Genomic DNA, 23,671 nt, shown 5'->3' with positions numbered 1-23,671 from the left:
AAGAGCTTCTCCTTCATCATCCTCCACCCCCTGTGGAATGCTACCTTGCCCAACAGGCTCCAAGCCTCTGACACACAGACACACAGTTAGGGTTTTCCTCTAACTCTACACTGATTAAAATACTAGTATTTTAAAATTTGACACATGCATACTTGTATAGAGCCTTCCAGCACTGCGCACATGTGCACACACATACAGTCACATCCTATAGATGTTGACCACTAACACCACCCAGTGTACCATGTCCCATCTTAATTACCTTGCTTTCAGTTACTAGTAAATTTGCCGAATCTTAACAATTTGCACTGAACTCCTCCTTGCTGAGCATTCTCCTGCAGGTCAAATCCTGGAAAAAAAACTTAACCCAAAACTTCTGAGATACTCCTGAAAACAGAGAGAGGAACACGGCTGATCTACCATGGTGAGCAACCCTGATCACCGCCTCTTTGAGAAGCCACCGAGTGCGTTGAAGCACAGACATGAAAACAAGCAGGTAAGACTTCAGCAGGAGGTAGGTGGGTGGCACCATTCCTCACCCACTGCTTTCCTCCTCCTCCTCCTCTCTGAGCCCCAGTGATGACAGGGATAGAGGAAGACACTGATTTGAATAGAGAGGAGACATCACCAGCTGAGGAAGCAGGAAAACAAGCAGACAGGGACAAGGAAGCTGGAGAGAAATGAACCATGACTGCCTGAGCACGTCACCTGCCTCATGGCAGGGGTTGCATACATTTTTTTGTCCATTACAGAGGAACTAGAGAGTTTAGTCCAGTTTGGGACATTTTTGGAGACCCATAGCTTGGCCAACCTGAGATCAAGTTGGGCAAGTACTTCCAAAGCAAAGTGCCCAACTCCAGTGTGACCTCCCTCCCCATTTCCAACATTTGAGCCCCAAAACATGGAAAATCCTTAGGCTGCTTGGCTAGCTGGTGGTGTGCATTCTCACACAGCCAGGCAGCATCTATTTCTCTAGTACTTTTCTGAGAAACAACTGCAAGGTCTTAGCGGAAAGTTCTGGACACAAATAACTTCAGTCCCACTGAGTTGGCATTTAGTCATATTGGGAACAACAGGGATTTCAACAGGAGGTGTGGGAGGAGGTGTGGGTCATTCTACTCAAGATGTCTTTTTTTAAATAGGAACATCATCAGCCTCTTTGCGTGAGTGAAGAAAGTAGAAATTATTACCTTTTTTTTTTTTAATACTATTTTGCTGGTTTCCCATGAAACATTAACTATCCTATGCACAGCACTGGTAGAAAACTTTATGCCAAAAAGCCCCAATATGCAATAAAACTATTTAACAAGCCCCATACGAGAGACAGTAACCTATCACTGAGGCTTTCCACATCTGCCTAATGGGCCCACGCCCTTCGGCAAACAAAGGAATATCGCCTTTACCTCCTCTCCAAAAACAAAACCCAAAGACACCCCTGCCCCTGTTGCCTCATCTGAGCTGCCATGCAGCAGAACCGTCCCTCCCAAAACCGCGTCCCGGCCGGGCCAGGCCAGGCCCAGCCCGCAGTGCTGCCGGGCCCGGTGGAGGCCGCTCTGCTCCAACGCTCACAGAGATTTCTCACCGGGCAGAGCTCCGAAGGAGCTTGAGCTTATGATAAGCAATGGCATACTTAACAGTTACATATTACTGTTCATGATAATGCAATATTTCATTTGGGTGATTTAGAAGTCCCTCTTGACCAACTTACAGTGAGACACCAAACGCTTCATCAATCACAACCATTTTTATTCACAATCCAGTGCAAAAACTACAGGGAGAGTTGAATTTTCAGCAACTCATCAGGGAGGGTATTGCTACTAGCACTGAAAATCCTCCTATCTCACCAATTTTTATGTTAGATTCAAATATATTTTCTTCCTAAGCAGCATTCCATTTTCCTGCCTCTCTCTGCCACGTTTCTTATCATGGCAGGGTGAAAGAGTATCCAATTTAATATCTGTTTTGCGGGACAGGAGATTTTTTCCATATCTTACACACTAAGGAAAGCTGCAGGGGATAGCTTAGCAGACTGAGCATCAGGTTTTAAATACCTAGACTCCCTGGAACCACAGATCCCATCAGGTCGACTGAGCCCTTCATGTTTCTGGGGTAGATAAATTAAGTGTCATGCTGTTTACTTTGTCAGGATCTTTCCAATGAGACCTCTGCGGTAAAGGTCCCGTCTGTTCTGCATGGAATTGAAGGTTAAAGTCTCATGGTTAAGGCGCAGCACAGGGTGCCACCTTGATCTCACTAACGCTAATGGCAATTCTGCCATTTCTGTTAAGAGAGACATTCCAGGGATCTGCTCCCAGAACTTGCTGCACCAGTACTGGATGACTGAAAATTATTCAGTTGCTTATCTGCCTCAGTTTTGGTGACTGTTAAAGGGAAAAAAAAATACATATATATACCTCCCAGATGTTTAATTCATAAGTTATACAAAAACTGTCAGATCTATGGATGACAGAAGAGAGATATTAATCATTTTTACGGCCCGATTTCTGTGGTTTGAGGTAACCCTGTGTTTCTGCAAAGTCAAACCCTCTTCCCACTCCTCAGCCGCTGTGTCCACAATGTCGGTGGGCTCCGCACTGTAATTGTTCCAAGCAGAAGCCTTTTAGGAGGAATTGCTAGAGAGAAGCAGTGTGAAATAATAACAGAAAACCAAATGTTAATAATAATCACGAAAGTCACAGTTTTGACGGATACGTACAGAGGCACACACCTGTATTTATCAACCTTGGACATTCCAGAGAGGTCCCTCCATCTACAAAAGGTCTGATTCATGGATAACAGACTCAGTGTTGAAGAGAACAGGAGGGTTTGCGGAGTGCAGCTCAGAATATGCACTCGGAACCTATTCTTGGCCTTACTCTTTCCTTCCCAGCTACCATTATTTTAATGGTTTTAGATACACAGAAGATTCTGGGAAAGGAGGATGAAGGGAAAGAAAACGTAACAACAGAAAAAAATGAGTTCTTCAAAATAATTTTGCTTTTAAGTAGAAATTAAGCAGAAAACACATTTCCTTTTGCACTGGTTGCAGAAAGGACTGCCTTTTGATTTGTTTCCGCAACAGCTGACAGTACACATTTGCTGCTTAGGGTACCTGCAATAATAATTAACACTCCTAAAACGTTGTGTGTTAGGATGACATACCAAAGGTTAAATGTGGCTTTGGTTGTACTGGCAGTAAATCCTTCTCAGGTGGTTTAGTTCCACTTCCATATTTTCCTCCCAAACTACCCAGGGACCTGCTGGAGCTCCAGGATGGCACCGTGTCAGCCTACGGGCCTTCCTGGGATGGGGTAGGAGAGGAAACAAGAACCAGTCCTTCAGCTCAGTTCACACATAGTAACATTCAATTTGTGTTTGGGGGGTTTGTTTGTTTGTTTTGGCTAAGTAGCAGATATGGTATCAAACCATTTTTAAAAAACATCCTGTAGCCAAGCTAAGATCTCCAATGTTGCAAACATATTGTTTGCATTGCACAAGGTAAAAGCTCCACCAGGGAAAGGAACCAAACAAATAATTCTGGGTAGGGCCTGTTTTTACTGCAGTGTTTGGTACATTTGTCTTTTAAAGGTAGGACAAAGGCCCTTAGGAAAGGCAGAACAAACCTGTCAGACCTTTGCAAACCAAACCCAACCAGCAGAATCTGCTACAAAGAGCAAGGACTTTGCCCAAAATCCATCTATTGATTCTGGGATCTCAATGTCTGTTAAGTTAGGCACTCCAAAACTGCTCACCAGTTTTAAATGCCTTGGTTAAGGACAAAGCTCTGCCCTACATACTCCAGCTGTGGCAGACAACAGACTGAAAGTAGAAAAAACAAGTCAGGTCAAGGGGTGGCTGTGCAGCAAAACTAAAACCATTACAAACAGAGCTTGTCTTCCAAAACTGCTTTGAAACAATTATTACAGCACCTCATTAGCTCACTGTCCAAATTAAGTTGGACAAAAAAGGACAAACTCCTGAAAGAATTCCTGTCCAACATGAAGCCCTCGCAAGGTGGCTGGCTTGCAGGTGTGTCTCCAAACTCACAGAGCATTGCAAAATCCGTAAGGGGTGGGAGCAAGAAGATGGAGGTGGATCGCTCTGCCACACACATCTCTTGGCCCCGGGGACACAGCATCAACGTCACAGCTCTGCCCTTCCATCTTTCTTGGCTCAGTCTAACGAGATGCCCTCCATATTCCCATCTGCCCTCTTTTTGCTCTTTGCCGAGGAAAACACAACCAGCCCAAAGCGTTCCCGGCTGCCGCCGGCACTGGCAGCTCTTTGAGCAAATGGGTAAATCCTTCATGTCCAGCATGTCCCCGAATGCACTGAACCACATCCAGAGAGCCTGGCTACAGGTAGAGTGAAACAGAAAAGAAAAACATCAGACTTGACTCTAAGCTCCTGTTTCAGTGTTTCAAGTCACTAGTGGTCAGCAAGGAGACCTTCGGATGTGCCGGTGCATTCGGGGGGAAAAAGCAGGAATAAAAGCAGGAGTGAGGGCTGTGCCTCCTGCTGTCCTGAGGGTGAGCTGGGATGTTCTCCCTGGCAGCAAACAGGGTTCTGGTCACACTACTTCAAATCATCCAGCAAACCAAAGTGAAAAATGGAAAGGCAAAGTGGATTTCAGACAAAAGCAAAATATCCCTCCTCTCTATCAAGTCTGAGGGGTAAAGGATGAAACAGGATGGAACTGGTTTTGGTTTAAAGCTGCAAAGGAATCACAGGGAGAGAGCACTTACAGAGAAATGTATTTCCATGTAAACTTTTATGTGCCTATCCCTTGTAACTGGACATCAGAGAAGATGTTAATAAACATCAGGGTGAGAAAAACACAGTAAAAAAATAAAAAAAAAAAATCAGACTACAAACCCATCTCTTCCAAGATCTTCCAAATAGCTCTGCTGCTATATACTGTCGGGAGCTGAGCACACTCAAATACAAGTTTGCATCTTAAACGTAAGCACACATACATACAAACAAGATTTTGCAGATATTTGTTAGCCATAGCACAGGATTTTCCAGGATTGGTGCTGCAGCTTATGTTACAGCGCTCGTAATAGAGCTGCGGATCACCCCCCGAGAAGGGGCCTTGGAAAGAAGCTGAAATAGTGACAGTTTGTGTTGCTGAGGATATTTCTGAGACACAGTTGCTGTTTACTGTGTTTCTATTTCCAATCAGGCTGCAAAGTCCACCCATAAAACATGAGGAGGCACTTCTCCGAGTGTGGGACTGTGCAATACACATGCAAGGAGGACCAGCTCCTCAGCCGCTCTGCCTGGGCAGAGCTCCACCGAAATACTCTTCGCCTGATCTACAGCAGAATATTTGGCCCATGAAGAAGAAAACTATATTCAAAATCTCCAGTTCTGAGGCTTCTCTCTGTATATATTCATGCACAAAGTTCAAATAATTTAATACCACGCCTCACTAATCATGTGAGTGCACAATTTCTGCAGGGGCAAACGGTTCTTGTGCATTTGTATTGTGCACCTCTTGCTCTTGGCTTAGAAAAGGTGCCTTGGAAATTTACTGGCACCTCTAAAGGTAGCATCTATCTATCTATCTATCTATCTATCTATCTATCTATCTATCTATCTATCTATCTCATATACAATACAATGTGATTAATCATAGAGTTCCTAGGAAAGATCAACCTAAACTATGAGGAGTCAAAAACTACTTGTAACGATGGCAAATCACAGCATATGGCCAATTGGACAACTTCATTCCACTTCAAAGGGAAATTAAGTAAAACGCTTTGGGGCATTCTCCTCTTGTTACACTTGCAAATCTCCGTTAATGCTAACGATTGCACAAAGTGCAAGAAAAATGCTACAAATGCATAAAACAAAGCAAGATCGGTCAAGAATATGGAAAAGCATATGCAAAGGAGCATGTAAATGTAACACAGATTCCTTCTTTCTTCCTTTCTTTCCTTAAAAGCAAGAGGCATGCAGGGTTGCAAAAACATATAATTTGCCAAACATACAAACTACAGCTCATGAAAAGTAGTGAAATGGAGACCCGAAATTCAAGGCCAGTCCAAGTTCATCATCTTAACTGGAGATCAGAAAACTGGCTCCTAAAGTAAAAAGAAAAAAAATAAAAATAAAAAACTAAAAAGCATCAATTCAGTCTTTTCCTAAGAAAACCATTTCCTACCAGCTTTGAAAACAAGAATGCCTACAGTGATCTGATTGGACTCTCTGTGATGGTTTTGGCTCGGTTCCCTCACCCCTCCTGAGCTGGGTGGCTAAATGTGAGTCTAACCACGAGGTTCAGAGGGTTCTCTTCTTATTAACCTTCCACTTCATGCTTCCAATTTTAGACAGGAGTAAAACCGCCTTTCAGAAATTTCACTTATTCTTAGTTACTTCTGAGGTGAGAGTTCACATTTCTCCCCACATCCATGATGCCAGACTGTTGTGGAAAGACAATACTGAGTTAACACAATGGACAACACAGAGTTAAAATAGTGGGGTCCGGCCTTTTTCTACTTCCCTCAGATTTTTTATTTACATTTTTCTAGAACCACCACAAGAGCAGTTCAATGGCTCCGGAAGTGCCATAAACTCTTGCCCAAATTTTGACACCTACACACTAATCATAGAGATGATCTCCTAGATGCAAGATTCGTGATGGCAACTTGCAACTAGCCGTTGTGGTGGGGCAGCATCGCGACTAATTAGTGCCTTTGTTAAATGACCGATGCCAGGACCATGCTGTCACCACAGCCCAGCACCACTTGCATGTGAGTATGAAGTGGGATGGGCTGAGAAGCGAAACCATCTTAACTGCTCCTGAAAAACTGTCCTACTTCCAACCAGCTGCTCTTCCAAGCCACGGGACATTTTCCAGTGTGGTTATGAGCACCACCTCAGTCGGGGCTGTTCAAGATGAATCTTGTCTTTGAGCAAGCAAGAAAAAAAATTGCAAAGGAAAAAAAAATCAGATTTGGAAACTAGACGTTTCGTAATCTCCTGCCATGCAATTTGGCTTTCAGGCAAACTTTCAACCCTTTCAATAGCAAAATAAACCAGACAAATACACTGTCTTCTACCACCTCCTGGAATATTAAGACCAGAGCGTGATATGATACCACACACATTTAAAAAGCTGTACAAGCGGAAGGGAGTGATGCACAGCGGTAGAGGAGGCAGAAAACATACCTCATGAAATAAAACGGAGCCAAAATAACCACTTCTGTTACAACAAATTTATCTTGTCGTGTTCCTCTACCAAATTTGGCACAGCTTTCCTGGCACCGGGAGCACCCAGGCAATCTGTGGTGCTGCTGCCACCCAAGACGACACTGCAGCCGGAGAACCTGGTTCATCCGTACCTCGGTCATGGAAAGGGCACCAGACCAGGGGAGAAGAAACCCCAGCAAAGCCGACCAAGCGCTGAGCACGATGACGTGCTCTCAGATACCACTGGGCTATTGCACTGCGCTTATCAGCAGATACAAGTTCAAGGTCAGCCTTGATGCACTTACTGAAAACTGACACTGCCTGTGTCCTGCAGTCAGCACGACTTCAAATCAAGGCTCCCAATTATTAGTAGTAATTTTGTTTATTATTGCAGGGCCTCACGACAAACAGAAAAGGAGTCCCATTGTGCTTGGCGTGTACAAAAATGCTTAATTGGCCTCTTCATAGGTGGTTGCCTCAAGCTTCTTTTAAACAAGGTATTTTCAAATATAAATAAATTTAAATTTCAGAGTTCCAGAAATCAGTTTCCTGAAATTTGTTCCCATAAACAATTAATACAACTTTGCCTTTGCAATTTTCGGCTGTACACCGAACACTTAATTCTTTTGTTTACTTCAAGAAAAAATTGTATCATAAAATCTTGGTGCTTGGGATGTAAATAGATTTTTGACATTCATCTAATCCAGGATTTGAACTCAATTTTTCTCCAAAACATGTGAAAGTTGCAAAATAACTGATTTTCTGTTGTTTCTGTCCTCCAGCTCCAGTATTTATTCATAAATGATATGTCACAAACGTACAGGAATATTCACAAATTGGAAAAACAACTTGAGAGTTGAGTTTTAACTCAACACTATACAAATTGATCCATGAAATTTGAAGCCATGCAAAGATCTCATGAGTTCAGCAGGATAATGAAAGCAGCACATAGCTAGATAAGAGGAATACAGAGAACGTCAGAGCAGTGAATACAGGAAAACATGAACAAAAACATTTGGAAGGAAAGTAAAACCTCAGGCTTTTTTCCACTTTCTCTGGAGGCACCTGGTCACATACGTTATTAGAGATGCTGAAGTAGTCATACCACTGGTCCAACCTCCCTCGCCAGCACTTTCGTGCTGAATTCAATAAGTGAAAGGAAAAAGCAGCACATGGGCCAAGAGGAAGGCAGCGCATCCTTCTGAGAGTCATTCACCCATGGCATCAAATATCCCCAGCCTGTCAGCAGATGGATCCTGAGGACCAGACCATCACTTGAAAGCATTTTATGACCATTTTCACATGCAAATACTTCCCACTGAGTCTCCACCTCGCTCAGATTTGTACCAGTAATTTAGAGGTCACCAGCTATTACATCCTATTATCCAGTCCTTCAGACTCTGCTTTATTTCTTTTTACTGTTACTCTTTGCTGATGTTTCCATCCACCTTTGAAGATGCCTCTTTAATTTAGCTGGATTTTTAGCCTACACTTTGTATTACATTTCCTTCAAGCCTGTTCTAGCAATTTCTTGGCAATAAATGGTATTTGGATACCCCACAGCAACCCCATATCAAATATTGATCAGTGTTATTTCCATTACCAGAGGCTAAACCAGTTAGGCCCTAAGAGCAAATTAAAGAGCTTGCTTCCACGTTCTGGCCCTTTAGAGGAAGGACACAACTATTCTCTCTAACAAGGAAGACACTGCCACAGAACCAAATAAATGCCCTAAAAATGGTTATTTCTTTAGCATACTTAAATAAAGAAAATATACTAAACTACTTTGGCACGCAGAGATAAAATCAATATAGTTTCCATTCAGGCAATAAAAATTATAGCATATTGCTTTACACACGCATATACTCTTAATTTAAGGTGGAGTTTCCACACTTCCCCTCTGAATACGGAGCTTTGCATCGTGCACCTCTCTACTGCATTCAGCAATCTCTGCTTGACATGAGCACTAAACAATATTCATTAAGACCGTTACACTAAAGTGCAACATGTAAGTAAATCAAACTCTCAATGCTCTATTTTACAAATTTCATGGGCCACTGGGGATAATTAAAAGGGTAATTATATAAAGTTGGTGCAGTTTTGAGACTCAAATGACATTTTCTGCTTTAAAGCATTTGATAATCTGGTATTTTTCTACTAAGACAGTCTTTTTTGTACTTTTATGGTCAAGTAGCATAAACAAACAAGAACTGTTTTTTAAGGTATTTCAGTTTTTCTTCTCTCTCCCCCTACACTGCTTTTCTTGATCAATACCAGTCATTATTCCTAAAAGCCCTATAGTAAGATATCAGGGAAAATGAAATCTTAAAAAAAAAAAAAACATATATATATATAGCACTGATCACCATAAAATGATCCTGAGCCTCAAGCATGGTTTAAACTGAAGCTCTGAACAAAAATGGTATTGCTTTGGGTGTTTACAGCGCCAGAGCGCTGTTTGGTTTGTCACTGTGTTTAACCACTGCTCTAAAGCTAGCAAAGTACATTACTGGTAGTAACAGCTCATGAAAAATACAGCGAAGAAACTGCTAGTGGCAGAAGCATTTAACTTTCTTGTTAGCAGCCTCCCCCATGTGGCACTTTAGCACCAGCAAGTTGTTTATTATGTTCTGTGCCAGGCAAAACTGATTAAATAGGGCTCTTAAGAATCAAAGCGTTATAAATTCATGGAAATACAGCAAGCAATAAATTCCATGGAATTAAAAGCTTACTAGTGCTATTAGCATTTCAGGGTGTTTGCATTGTTAATAGTGATGTGCAAAAATGATGTTCCTATAAGACAAGGCAAACCAACAGAACATATGCTTCAGCTGCTACATTTTTACACAATGTCATCATTACTTGTAATTTTTTCTCCCCAAAAACTACAACGCTCATTAATGTTTTAAAGAAAAATCTGAACCAAAGGTCTATAGACCAAAGATTTACATCCCTAGTAAAAGAAAAGTATTATATAGGAAACATAATGCTGTTACAACTCTGTGAAAGAGCTGGAGGTGGGCACCCCAAAGCAGAGATCTGCCCTGGCTTTGGGGAGGAGGGAACAGGGTAAGGCAGGGTGACTTCGCTGACATTACAAGAACCCGCTAACAATTTAATAAGTAAACTCAATGCATAGTAACTCTTAATACCAAAAAGAAAGGGTAATCTAGTCTGACCTGGCGGTCAGTTAATCTCTCAGCAGCTCTACAAAGAGACATCTTGACTCCGGGTCACTCTATCGTCAGCCCATGGGAATGGCTCTGGTGGCAGGTAAGGAACTTCTCCATCACTGCTGCAGAGCTCCACGGGGAACACTAACGCCGAGTGGAATCAGGCCTTCCCTTACGCCCATGTGCTCACGGGTAGCTGTCAACTTTGAAAAGGAATTCCTTTTAAGCCAAAAGTTGGTAAAGAAGCTGCTTTAGGTATATGGCTGGGCAGTAGAAGAATGGGACACACTTTTCAAAACTGCAGAAAAATAAGGCCTTGCAGAGTTTGTTTTGTTGGTGGTTTTGTTTTGTTTTTCAGGTTGTTTTGTTTTGGTTTTCAAAAGGAACAATCTGTACCCTTCTGAGTTGCTTGAACACACAGCAGCCAGATAATCTAACCTGCCATGTCCCTCTGGGGGGCAAGGGGCAAATCTGGCTCTTGATGCAGATGGGAAAATCAAATCACAGCCTTGTTGCCACAGCATATTCTGGATGGTACATCATGCACAGCTGGCAACGTACAAAGTCAAGAAAAAACAAGAAAGCTTTGTCCAGAACAAACAGTACCCACGCCACAGAGTGAATCAGCCGCAGAGGTAGGAAATGAACCCCAAATCCCGATTTGCAGGCTCAGGCTTTGTGCAAAGCACACATTAGCAGCAAAAACCCTCTCCCAAGATTGAGGGGGTTGACATTTTGTTTGCCTTGAGCAAAACAAAACAAAGCAGTAGGTTTTAAACTGCTCAGAGGCATGTTGTCTTTTTGATGTATGCATATCCTGGCAGTCACACATCTGGATTGGGAGGGAAATAGCCCAGTTTTTTTGGCAGTTACTTAGTCCTTTTTATCCGAAAGTTGAAAATACACCACCATTGAACCTTTGCACCTCCAAGTTCTGCATATAAAAAACAGCTGCTGAATACATGCAGGGAGCGAGGGCTTTTCTTAATGTTTGAACAGTTCCAAGTTCAAACCCATTAAAGTCCAGGTCACACTGGGATCATGTCACTATTAACGCATCCAGTTACACGCTGAGGGAAACCCAATATAAAACCGTGATAAACTCCAGTTCTCCTTCAGACATATACTAAGGTCTTACCCAGATGATGCCACAGATCGCTCTTCATGGGTGGTGACCAGACAGAATGTTAATGTCAGAGGACAAAACCTGGGAAAGTCTCTCTACAGTTGTTTGTAAAGGGAAGGTCTTCTCAAACATCGACAAAGCTTGTCTGGACCTTTTTCTCTCCCTCATCTTGGGGGAAGAACTTCTTGTCCCACCAATACTGTTTCCTGCACAGCACAGGTTCCCACACAACCTTCTCCCACATCACCATCAGCCCATCACTCCACTGTGCTTTGTGAAAGCACTGGGTCTGACCACGATGAAGATCCTAACTCAGTCCTCCTCCTCTGTTTGGGGGCAGATCCTCTCTGCAGATGGGCAAGGTTCCACTTGTTCCTGGGAGACTTCAATGCCTGGCCAACTGCATGCTGCCCCAGAAACAACAGCAGCAGGGAAGCAGAAGACTTTGGCAGGCCAGCTGCTGCCCCAGCCACACATGGAGGTACTCTGGAGTCTACCCTCTGCAGATAACTACTGTATCATAATATCGTTGGTAACAGCCCTACTCTTGCTAAGAGGGAAGACAGAGCCACAGGAGAGGAGACACAAGTGGGGAACTGAGGCTGTGTGGCCTTACGATGATGGAGTGCACAGGGAATGCTCAGGGCTTCTCCTCGCTGCCTGTGACCACCTGGAGAGGCCACTGCGAGCTGAGAGAAGACAGCAGGAAACAGAGGGAAGAGCTGGGAAAGCACAGAGTTACTTTAAGGAACAAATGACTTCTCCTGATGTTCTACAAAAAACATCTCAACAAAAAACACCAACTGCCAATATTCCCAAGCAACATACTGACCAGAAAGTTCACTCCCCTACAACAGCTCATCAGATGTCTGAGTTCAACAGACCTACGCACATCCACCCCCTTGATGTAAGGAGGGGATAAGATTAGGTGGGTTGGGGACAGAGGAGATCACACAAAACACCTGTGAGACCAGAGACAACCCAAGTCTGCAAGGCAGCAGTGAGATGTGTGCTGAGACAGCAGACAGCCCTCACCGTGTCTGCCCATCGCTGTGCATGACAAGCCCTCTACAGCACAGGAACCTTTTGTTCCACACCAGCAATGCTTGGGGATGCTGAAATACCTAATTCCAATCCAACACCACCTATGTATACTCTAGGTACAAGAACGGGCTTCGCTGAGGGTTCTCAGACACCTTGCAACTAAAACCCTTCCCCCTTCCAGTAGGTTCTGGCCGGGCCACTTCAAAGACAGGTTCCTCAAGCGCTGGGGTGTCAGTGCCACAGGTGATGGAGCACAGCACCACAACCTTCCTCAGCGTGCCCAGCTGGGAATCACTGCAGGAGTTTACCCTGAGTTTCAAACACAGCCAGGTCTAGTAAAACCCAACTATTTCCCCAGCTCCTCTCTGACCTTTCCATACCAGCTGTGCTGGGAATGGAGGAAAAGGACTTCACAGGACTTCTCGACCTTATCAAGTATCTAGAAAACACTTTGGTTGATCAAACCAAGTTACGCACGGCAGCTTACAGAGCGGTAATGCTCCAGCTGGCCTGAGTACCAGGAACGCACGACACGCCAACTACACAAACTTTGAGAGAATTAGCGAGCACACACTATACACGTGGGACTTACACTGTGCACATGCTGGATTTCCACTATTCTTCACGCAGTTTTCTGAAGCTTATTACAGGGTTAATAAACTCTGAAAAAAACAGCGAATGTTCTCAGATATTCAAAATGTATAATTTTTTAAATAACTTCAATATTAAAATTCAAATTATCTAAAAAGATATTGCCTCATGCACTTGTGTCTCATTGTGGAGAAATTTTTAAAAGCCAAGGTCTACATTTTTAAACTATAATCTTCCAGTTATCCAACTTTCAAAAGAAGTACAAGCCAGACTCTCCTTTTAACTACACAAATACAACTCCAGATAATTTTTTCCATATTTTGTCTAATTAATACTTTTTTTTTTTCCTCTCCAAAACATGTATTTATCTGCTGTGAAATCAAAGGCAGAAATGAATTGTTTTAAAGATAGCAGAGAGTAAATAACAAGTTTGGAACCTTGCAGCCTTACCCTGGCAATTTGTCTCACATAATTGACTCAGCAGACATGCTTACAATTTCTTACAACTTTTACAAGACCTCCTGTGGGCTTGTTTTAACGGTCTCCAAAACCGAGCTTAGAGCTTTGAACACTCTAAGTGAGTAGCACCAAAAGGAATCATCTCTCCCTCCTTAAACCAGAAGGAAGCAAACAATAAACGCACACCGTTTTTTCTTGCTGGACATCAGATCTTCAAGAGGAGTAACGATCCAAAAGAATTTGCACTTTTTCCAAAATATTTTTTCTGTTCTTTGCCAATAAGAAGATACTTAACAGTGTTCAATTTGCATACAGTAAAGCTTCAAAAGCAAAATTTTCCCAATAAAAATTATCTTTCCCTATTATTGGAATAAAATTTAGACGGAGAAGGACGACAGCAATAAAGCAAACACAAAGTATAAAAACTATATTACATTTTTCCAATTAAAAAGGGCTTTTAAAACGCCCCTCCTCTCCAAAAAGGAAATGGTCTCATTGCCTATATTATTGATTTATGCTGTTGTTGGCTTTTAAATGTAGCACTTTCTATTTCTAAGATCTTCCCAGACAATTAGTAACATCCCAACTGCGCACCGCTGTTCCATTGGTGGAAGTGCCCCCGCAGCAGGAAACGCGGTGCCCTTCCACAGACGCTTCCTTCCACCAGTGGGATCCACTAACCCTCTACATGTCAGAGGATTAAATTAAACACTTATACTACAACTAATATGGATAAACATAGAGGCTATCAGAAATAACAAAAAGGGTATGACAGGAGGATAAAGCAGACCTGTGACTCAAAATACACCAATTTGTCTTTTCTTTCTTTTTCTAAAATAAAGGGAGGGGATAACAATTCTACTTAAAAATAAATAGAAAGAGCTCATCATATTTCAACAAAAATCTATTTTGAAAAGCCATATTATAAACTACGGATATTAATGGTTTGCAATGGAAATGACGTCAGAGTCTTAGTTACAAATGTCCAAATGTTTGTGCTAACCTACTAAAAAAATAAACAGTGAGCTCAGAGTCAGAAATGACCCTTTTGAGCAATTAAGCAGTATTACACAAAACACACGGAAAAGTATACGGCCAGCAGAGGTGGGACAGCCCCAAATTAAAATTCACAGATTGCACTGGGAGAAACACTTCGCAACTAAACATCTCGGAGGTGGCGTCTGAAGTTCCTGCCATTAGCAGCAGTGAAAAATGCTTTCATATGTTGCAATGAGAAATATGGGCAGACAACTGGGCACAAAAAACTTTCTTGGCTTTAGCACAAGGTACCAAATAAAAAGGGTGGCCTCCTGTAGTGCCCACTGACATCACTGGTCTTGTGACACTGCCACTGTAAAATACAGTTGCTACCACTGCAGGACAATAACGTAAGCATAGCAGAAGATGCACTTCTGGTGTGGTAGAGGCAACAGGCAATGACCTAAGAGATGACCAAATAAAATATGAGATATGCAATACGAATCTATTTCTGGTGTCATTTTGCCACATCCCTAGATTTTATAACACAAGAGTATGCAACCGTCTTTGCAACACAGGTTTTCTAAAGGCAGGATTCAAGCCTGTAAGTCTACAAGTGGTTGCTGCCCTTGTGCTGGGAAGCGGGCAGGGCCGTGAGATGCTGACAGACAGCAGGGACGTGCATGGAAGCCCACCAGCCTATTTGTACCAGCAAGCAGCAATCGCCATTGCATCCGCCGGCCCAGCAGCATAACCTGCACAAGGACATTTCAGCATAACTCTTCACTCAGAGTTATTTGTCTGCTTCAGAAAGAAACCCTGAAACAGGATCTTTCCATATCATTTGGGTTTGGGTCTGAGCTGAGTTCAGGCTATCTGACCTGCAGCCCGCGCCTGGGTTGTGGAGTGATGAACACCGATGCCGTTACCACACCTATGCCATTCCCAATTCCTTCCTCACCCAAGCTGATAAAATGCAGCGTATCTTGACATTTTATCCAGCTTGGTCTCAAAGAACCAGGCTGGAGATGGCATAGTCTACATTGCATTGTGTATTATAAGCCACTTCCTTGGTCTCTCTGTAGTCAGACCAAGTTAAAAGAGATGAACACAGTGATGTACCTCTTGAACACTGTCCATAGCAAAGCTACAGCTGGTATGAGAGAGGAGAGACTGTTCATGGACCATTGAAAACACAAGAACAGGCTCCAGCTTCCTCAACACAGCTGTTACAGCACCCTTTCCCAAGTAGTTCAGGATAACGAGTCCAACCAGCTTCAACCCATCACTGAAACAAACATTAAAAAGTTCCTTACAGATGCATCAGTGCCTAGTGCGGGATGTCGTGTCTCTCTCTTGGGATGCACATAGCTTAAATTTACTCGTACAGAGAAGGGCAGTGGGAGGAATTCAAACACCTGCCCACAGGCAGGGAGGCTGCAGCCCTGGGCTCCAGGATGGCACTTGCCAATACGGCCATTTCTGTGTGAAACGCACGAGGTGAGGAAGGTTGGGCCTTCTCTCATGCCAGCTTAGTTTAATGAACCTCACAGCACTTTTCAGCAACTGGTCAACATCAGTGCACCCTGTATGGCTGCTTAACCTTCAAATGTTGGGCTATTTTCAGTATATGCAACTGTGTTTGATCTGCGGGTACAAATCAGGTGAGTGGTTGCCCAATCTAAAGGTGTGCATGAACCGCTCTGCCTCATGCTTCACGTTCTTCACAGATTCTAAATATATGATGGTAGTTTGAATACATGTTAAGTAATACAAATCAGCACTTGCATTTTATGGAAGATCATACTGAGCACCCACCTAAGCTAATGAAAGAAACGCTGCAAAATTATGCAAAATACCGGCCAAAATTTGCTCACTTTAGCAGTCTTCATGAAGACCAGAAGGATTTGGTCCAAAAGTATCAGACAGAGCATCAAAACCTGCTACTATCATAAAGCCAAGGAACATATTCTCCTACCAACCCACTTGAAGATTCAAAATATATTAAGGAACATTAAGAAGAAGAAAAGCTAAATGGGCCAAAAGCAAACAAAAGAAACATGTTCTCTTGAGATTGCTAATGCTGGCAGACAATAGCACAAAAAGAACTCCTCTGACAGATCTTTGAAATCTTCAATACAGCACGCTAGTGGCCCATGTTAATGAGATTTGCTCACATACTTTTTTTAAAATTTTTCCAAAGTGTCTTAATCTATTTTCTACATCTTCTTGACCCAATTGCTTCAGAAAAGTCACAGATTCACCGACCTCTGGACTAAACTTTTCACTCAAATAGACGAGGTCTTCAAACAGTTTGTGTTTCCAAAGGCCTACACACAACCTTTTCACGGTTTACCCCAAAAGATGCAGGCAATACAGCAATTTCTATCACCAGAAATTACAGACACACTTTGCACTGTAACCTTTCAATTTGAGTAACTCAAAGGTCTTAACAAATAGGATATTACAACCTCTCCCAGTGATCTGAGAGCAAATAAATCCAGTCTGAGACGTGGCCTGGCAAACACCAGAGGCTCCAGCTACACGACTGCCACCCCAGAGCCAGCAAGCAGCAGGTGCCACTGGGGATCTCCCAGGTCCCTGTTTCCTTCCAGGGTGATACAAGCACTCATGCAAAATGCTTGCAGTGCAGCTCTAAGTAATTTGGGTCTGTTGCAGAGAAAACATTGGAGAACATGTCCAAGAACCAGACTGTCTGCTCCATGACAAGCTTTGTTATGAATGCACCCAAGTCACAAGATCCACAATTCAGAAGCAGCCACACACCCCAACTCCTAGGAATGATGGCTATTTCTGCTCTGTAATACACTTTAAGACCATTAGATCAAAAGCAAGAAAAGTCAAGGTGTCCAACTCAGTAAGGAAAACATCACCCTACTAACTTCCCACTGCCTGACGTGCAAGCATCACTGCCAGGAGTAAGGATGTCACCAGCACATCATCTGGAAAGTCACTAGCAAGGAAGAGTGCTGGAGAGAAACTGCACACACTGTTGAACCCTTCATAAACAGAAGCTACCCTGAACAAGTTTGTTTCAGGGTTCTCTCTTTAGCCAGGAGCTCCTCCTGCTCTGGCCAGCAAAGACATGGCACAGCAACACGCCAACCTGGTTTGAGAGCTGTGCCTCTTCCTCACGAAACAAAGTGGTGGGACTCTTCAGATTGTTTTATTTTTGTCCCAAAACTATGTTGTGGTTTTGTTTTTCCACAAACTGCACAATCCATTTCTTGTATTAAGCTTATGAAAAAAAGTCCTTCTGGTCTTTCTCCTGGTCTGAAGGGGAAAAAAAAATAAATGTGCGTATATATATATATATATATATGCATATAAAAGCAAAAGCTCAAACCCACAGATTTATCTGTTGATCATCTCATTCTGTTCTGAGATACAGCAGGCAGTTTCTGTTTTATTATCAATATTTAATCAGTATTTAACTCTGACAAGCATTAAGATTTGAAATTTTAAACTAAGTGCAACTTTGCTAAATCCTTTGTGTTGATTTTTTTCCCCTGTTAAAGGTTTTCTAAAGGATTCTATCTTTGCTATCTTAAAAGTCTGCATGTGTCTTTTGTTATCAATTATGTACAACTTTAGTAGCATGTTTTGTACTTTTCAATTTTTCAGCATGCAAGCTATCCCTGATTTACAATGCTCACTGAATGGTGTTTGATTATTGAAAACGCTTTTACATACATTCAAACAAATGACTGCTCCTGGAAAACTAACACTATTGTCCATAATTCTGTAAAAATACATTTCCCCTCCCTTCTCACCAAATCAAACATTTCAATTCAAGTTCTTACTTTGAGGAAAAACTGGCATATAATTAGGCATTATGCCTAACAGCGCTAAATAAAGGAGAATGTAAACATCTTAATTCTGAAGGTTTAACCATCAAAACCCCTTGCTGTATCTATTTGTTATTTGCGCCTCTGTTCAGAGCTCTTTGGAGCCCAGAGAAAAAATAAAGCAAGCAAGCAAACCAAACTGGCGGTACAGAAATCTATTTTCGCAGGCTGCGCTGTGTCCCACGCGGCGTGCCCAGGCCAGGCTCGCTCGCCGTGCTGGGACACCCGGGGCCCCGCGGCCGCTCCGCGAGGAGCACAGAGTCCTGCTCTGTAACCGCACCGAGCGGCTTAACCACTAACTCGGAAGATGGGATTTCACCTGAAATTAAGCTATCAAGCAATTGAGCTCAAACTCAATCAACCAAACCCTTAACCTTCCCTGTTTCAGTGGCACTACTCTAATTAGGACTCTATCACTATTTCCATTACTATCTCCTGTTCTCATGGTTTATTATCTCGGCAGTTTCAATTCTCACCCAGTTGAAATTTGACATCCAGTTTCTTGGACCACATATCATTCATTATGGCTTTATTTTATGGAATATGTTGCAAGATTATGGACCAACTCTGCAGCAAAATAGGTTTTTGTTGAAAATGGCAGTGGCAGCAGGACAGAGTGAAACATTTTCAGAGAAACAAGACCTAACGTTAGAGGACAACACATAGAACAACTTGTTTTTCATCATGTTGTGCATTTTGTCGCGCAGTTTGAAAACATATGCCTGAACACGCATCCCGCATGTACACACCGTAGCTGATCCATGGCGTTTTCTCCAGTCCTCAGCATCTTCCCGCTGAGCCTGGATCATCTTCTGGGAGATGGAGTTTGACTGAACCCTACTTACCAGCTCTGCCCAGGGGTGCGGGGTGACACTCAATAACCTGCAATACTCAGGAGGTCAGACTGAAAGATCTAATGGTCTTTTCCAGTGATATATTCTACAAATCACCCAAACTGCATACTGCCAAAGGATGCACACCACAGGGTGTATGTCTGGCACGTGCGGTGTCATGATGGCAGCAATACAAAATACGTCTGCTTTTAGAGACATGGCCTACAAACTTCAGGCTAGCCTGAAGATAGTGGTTTGCATTTATTACAACTAAAATTTTTATTTTCCTGGGTTACATAGCATCATGGCAACATGTGACCCATAGCTCCACCAGAATCCCATAAATTCCGAGCCCCTCTGATGCACCTGAGAGTTAAAATTTTTCCCTTCTTCACAAAAACTCAAAGTGGGAACACCACTGCGAGGCAAGGAACAACCGTCACCTTAAACTGCAGGAGCTGCTGCTCCTTCAATAGCTGAAATGCATCTAATACCTCATGGGCTCCACCATAAAAAAGGGAGCAATATTCAAATCTTGAAGAGAGGCGTGTATCATACAGCTGACACACACCATTGGCATGGCCAAGGATTGCAACATTCACATGAACTTCATGAATTTCATCCTCACTAAACAGATATTTTTGGCAACAAAGAACTGAAAAAAAACCCCACATCATCCTCAGATCTATTTTAATTTAAAACAGAAGAGAACAGGGACATTTTTTTCCCCTTGAAGTACATTTTAATAAAATTAAAAATAAAAATAGCTCTAATTCACTTTGATGCTTTTAGCCATTCTGTAAAATTCTAAGTTTAAAATGAAATCACCATTTTATATTCAAACAAGGTCAAGAGAACAGCACTAACGAGCACTGACATCACAGCGAACAGCAGCCACTGCTCAACGCTTACATCAGTGTTGCTTGTTGCTATGGTGCTTAACCGACTATTAATTTCTGAAAGAAGGTGATTATAAAGCAGCCATATGAACCTCAGTCAGATGACACCCTTCAGCACCAAACACTGATCTGCGTTACTCTGCTCTTCTGCAAGTTAATTTTGTGAATCACCACTTTTGTGATGTTAATATTCCTTTCCAACTTGAAACTTTGGACCAGAAGAGAGGCAAGGAGTTAATTTAAAAGCAAGGGACTTTCACTTTGCTTTAAATATAAATCATTTTGCAAAGAGTGACATTTCTTTCCTTTTCGCTATGCTCCTAAAGCCTAGAAAGCATGTGTTTTAATTTTTGCAGTGATAATAAGCAATCAAATTAACAGCTAAATTCTGCATTCCTGCTCTGCTCAACGTGCTGGTGTAAATCCAGGAGCATCTCAGCCTGGGAAGAAGCAGAGCTGAAGGTGACTTGACCATTCCTCAGGGATTTGCCCCATTAAGGGGGCGTTGCTGGTCCCAGCCCAGCGCCCACGGATGTTGGGCCATGGACTCGGCCATGTGGCCACCAAGACCAGCCAGAGCAGCATCTGCCCATCCGCACACATGCTCTGTCTGGTTACTAAACAGCCTTCTTAGAACATGGCTGAAAGCCAAAAAGTGCATCTTTGTGGCCCTGCTCCTAAAACGCAACTAGGCACCTAAATCATTGGCTTCCCAGGCGAAACAGGGGTTTAAGGCACAGCGATGGCTCCAAAACCTTAGCCCAGCACTGCAATCTTTACCCATCTTGCCAGAAGAGCCTTTACTTGTGCAACTAAGGGACGTTCCAGGGGTTTGCAGGATCAGATCCTTCCTTCAGACATGCTTCAGAAACTGTGTGCAAAGTATTATTTGTGTTTACCTTCCTCAGTTGCTCCTGTAAAGCAATCTTCAGTCACAGCCACCCAAAAAGGTCACTCTTCTTACCCTGCGGAGAAAGAAGGTAACACACGTGACTGCTGGGTCAGCGTCAGCAACGACACCCGAAGCATTTTCATTGGCACCACATTTGCAAGTACAAACATAAATAAAGCAACAAATGAATCTAATCGTGTTTAATGGTAAATGACTTTCAGAGAGAGTTAATAAAAACAATCAAGTCACAGGACTGCTGCTTATCAGTACCAGCCAGTGAGAGGCTCTTCAGTTCAGCACAAACAACTTGGTCTTTGGGAGAAGAAAAAGAAAGAAGACGACGAAAAAACCCCATGGAGATGAGACATCTTTGTTCTCTAGCATAAACTTTCTTAATCTTGATGCCTATCAATCTATTTTCAGTTTGAATAACAGATGAGTTCAGTCCTTTGTTTCAGAAATCTGACTATTGTCTGAATGGGTTCTTCTTACTTAAGGCATTTTAAGACCATTTGTAACCACTGTTATTTTAGCTTCTGGATCCTTTCTTTTTTTTAAATCCTTTTCCATAGAGACACAGTCCTAGACGAGATTTTAAAACTAGCAGCATCTTCCATGCCTAATTCAAAAAGTTGTTTACTGTCTTGGGATATCATGTCGTTAAGCATTACCAAGAACGCACCAAGTATGTTGAGGTGGCAAGAGAAGTGGGTATTAAAAAGAGAAATAATTAAAGTGTATCTTTATAAAAAGTAGGAGGGAGAAAACAGCACGTGCAGGGTTTTTTTTACCCTGTATATTACTGCATCTTGTGTACTCTCTCTTATGCAAAAGAGTATGTAATCTTTTAAGAAACATGACAATCTGCCACTTTCTGTTCATGTAATTGGGATCAACATATGGTACAAGAGAAAAGAAAAACATTTGTTTATTAATTTAGATCAAGTTACTAACTCAAACCACTAACAGCACTCAGAATTAATTCCACATCAATTGATCAAATACCTTAATAGAGTAAAATTATAACACAGTTTTACTGAAATGCTGATCTGCTGCAGGGGTGCAGAATAATATGTAATAAAGACAGAAAGAAAGATGCAATAATTTGGTGACACAGATGACATCATACGAAACGGAAAGTCAATGATATGTGGATGTGTAAGACAGAGCTCCGTGAAACTCCGTTTCATAAAATTCACACAGCGATGAGGAGTTTTGGGGGTGTTTGTGAAACTCATCAAATGGTAAGTTATGCTATTTACATCAGTAGGTGAAGCTTCTTACTGAAGTACTAAAATATCAACCTCTGGGAAAAATCAGAATCTTCATTAAGTTCTTTCAAAAGAAAATGTACTCATTTGCCATTTATTTTGGAAGGAGAAACGTTTTAACAATGAGAATGAGGCATTAATTCTTTACCACTGAAACCCAATTATTTTCAGTCAGGAAAAAAAAAAGGTTACCTTGAGATGAAATGACTATTGGTTTTATCTGTTGCTCACTGGCATTTTATTTTATTTCACTGTGTTTTTAGTGAGAGGCTTTTAACAGATCTTGTAATGAGGTACGGGAAGATCAGGGGCCAAATTTTGTATGCATTTGCTGTATAGGAAGCATGATGTGCTTTGCTGGGGTACACGTGTAAGACATTGCTGACTCTGCACTGTAAAGGACATAACACTACTCCATCATAGTAGGTCAGGTCTCACCTTCCTGAGAGCACATGGAACAATACGTCGCCTATGTAAAATACATGACCTTTGACATACGATGTGCTCTTAGATTAGCAACAATAAAGGCTTTTATTCTGCTTTGCTGCATGGGTTATCTTGGATTTGACACTTTAAACCTCTTTTCATATTTATCTGTTTTATAAATTTTCTGGGTATTTGGCAGTCAGATCCTTATTTTGGCAGTATTTTGCAAGCAGACTTCATCTCTACCCTGAGTCTTCATGATAGCAAATGAGCCATCTTAAAATGTACTTTTTAAGGAAACTGCTGAAAATTACGTGTTTGCATAAAATGTGCATGCAGCATCTCTTTCAGCAGTGCTGTAAAAGGCAGGTAATGTGTTCTAAACACATTTTTCATATATGAACTGAACACACCCCAAGGAAACCCAGCACGCTGGCCCACCCATAGCTGGTGGGATTCCAGTGTGTTCTACTGAGGGCAACACACGCAGAGGAGCTGAGGAGATTTCAGCTCTTCTCACAAATTACTCCCTGATTTAAATCTGGACTACTTTATCATTTCCAGTTATCCAAGTCTTGCTACATGCTACCTGGCTTTCAAAAATTTGGATAATGTACCACTGAAGTTAAAATGAGCAGCAGAGACAGCTGTTCCCACCTGCGAAAATGTCTCATTAATAGTCGAAAAGTTTAGTATCTCAAAATGTAGAAACACAAATACAGACTCTCCTCCTGAAAATGTTTATATGGGTGAGAGAATTGATGTAGGCAACACACATTCCTTCCATCATGCTGTCTTTAAGATAAACACAAAGTACCATCAACACTGTAAGTGCGCGTGTGGAGCAAACAAAGAAAAAAATTTCATCCTACCAAAGCAAGACACTTCAGTACACTCATATTTTCCCCCAAGGAGA

At 42.1% G+C, this 23,671-nt stretch overlaps 1 protein-coding gene across 10 annotated transcripts in view; it reads right to left on the bottom strand.

Moving 5' to 3' along the window:
• The window catches only part of FOXP1 (forkhead box P1), a 383,077-nt gene that overhangs the window by 201,461 nt on the left and 157,945 nt on the right, over nt 1-23,671 (bottom strand). For all 10 annotated transcript variants that reach the window (XM_071813224.1, XM_071813231.1, XM_071813229.1 and 7 more), the window contains one exon: nt 21,066-21,131. The gene's annotated coding sequence lies outside the window, so the exon portion shown is untranslated. The remainder of the gene's footprint in view (nt 1-21,065; nt 21,132-23,671) is intronic.

Source organism: Patagioenas fasciata, chromosome 10 (genome assembly GCF_037038585.1).
Source record: "Patagioenas fasciata isolate bPatFas1 chromosome 10, bPatFas1.hap1, whole genome shotgun sequence".
Lineage (NCBI taxonomy): Eukaryota > Metazoa > Chordata > Aves > Columbiformes > Columbidae > Patagioenas > Patagioenas fasciata.
The sequence above is the reverse complement of the archived record's forward strand: the minus strand, read 5'-3'. Positions and strand labels throughout refer to the sequence as shown.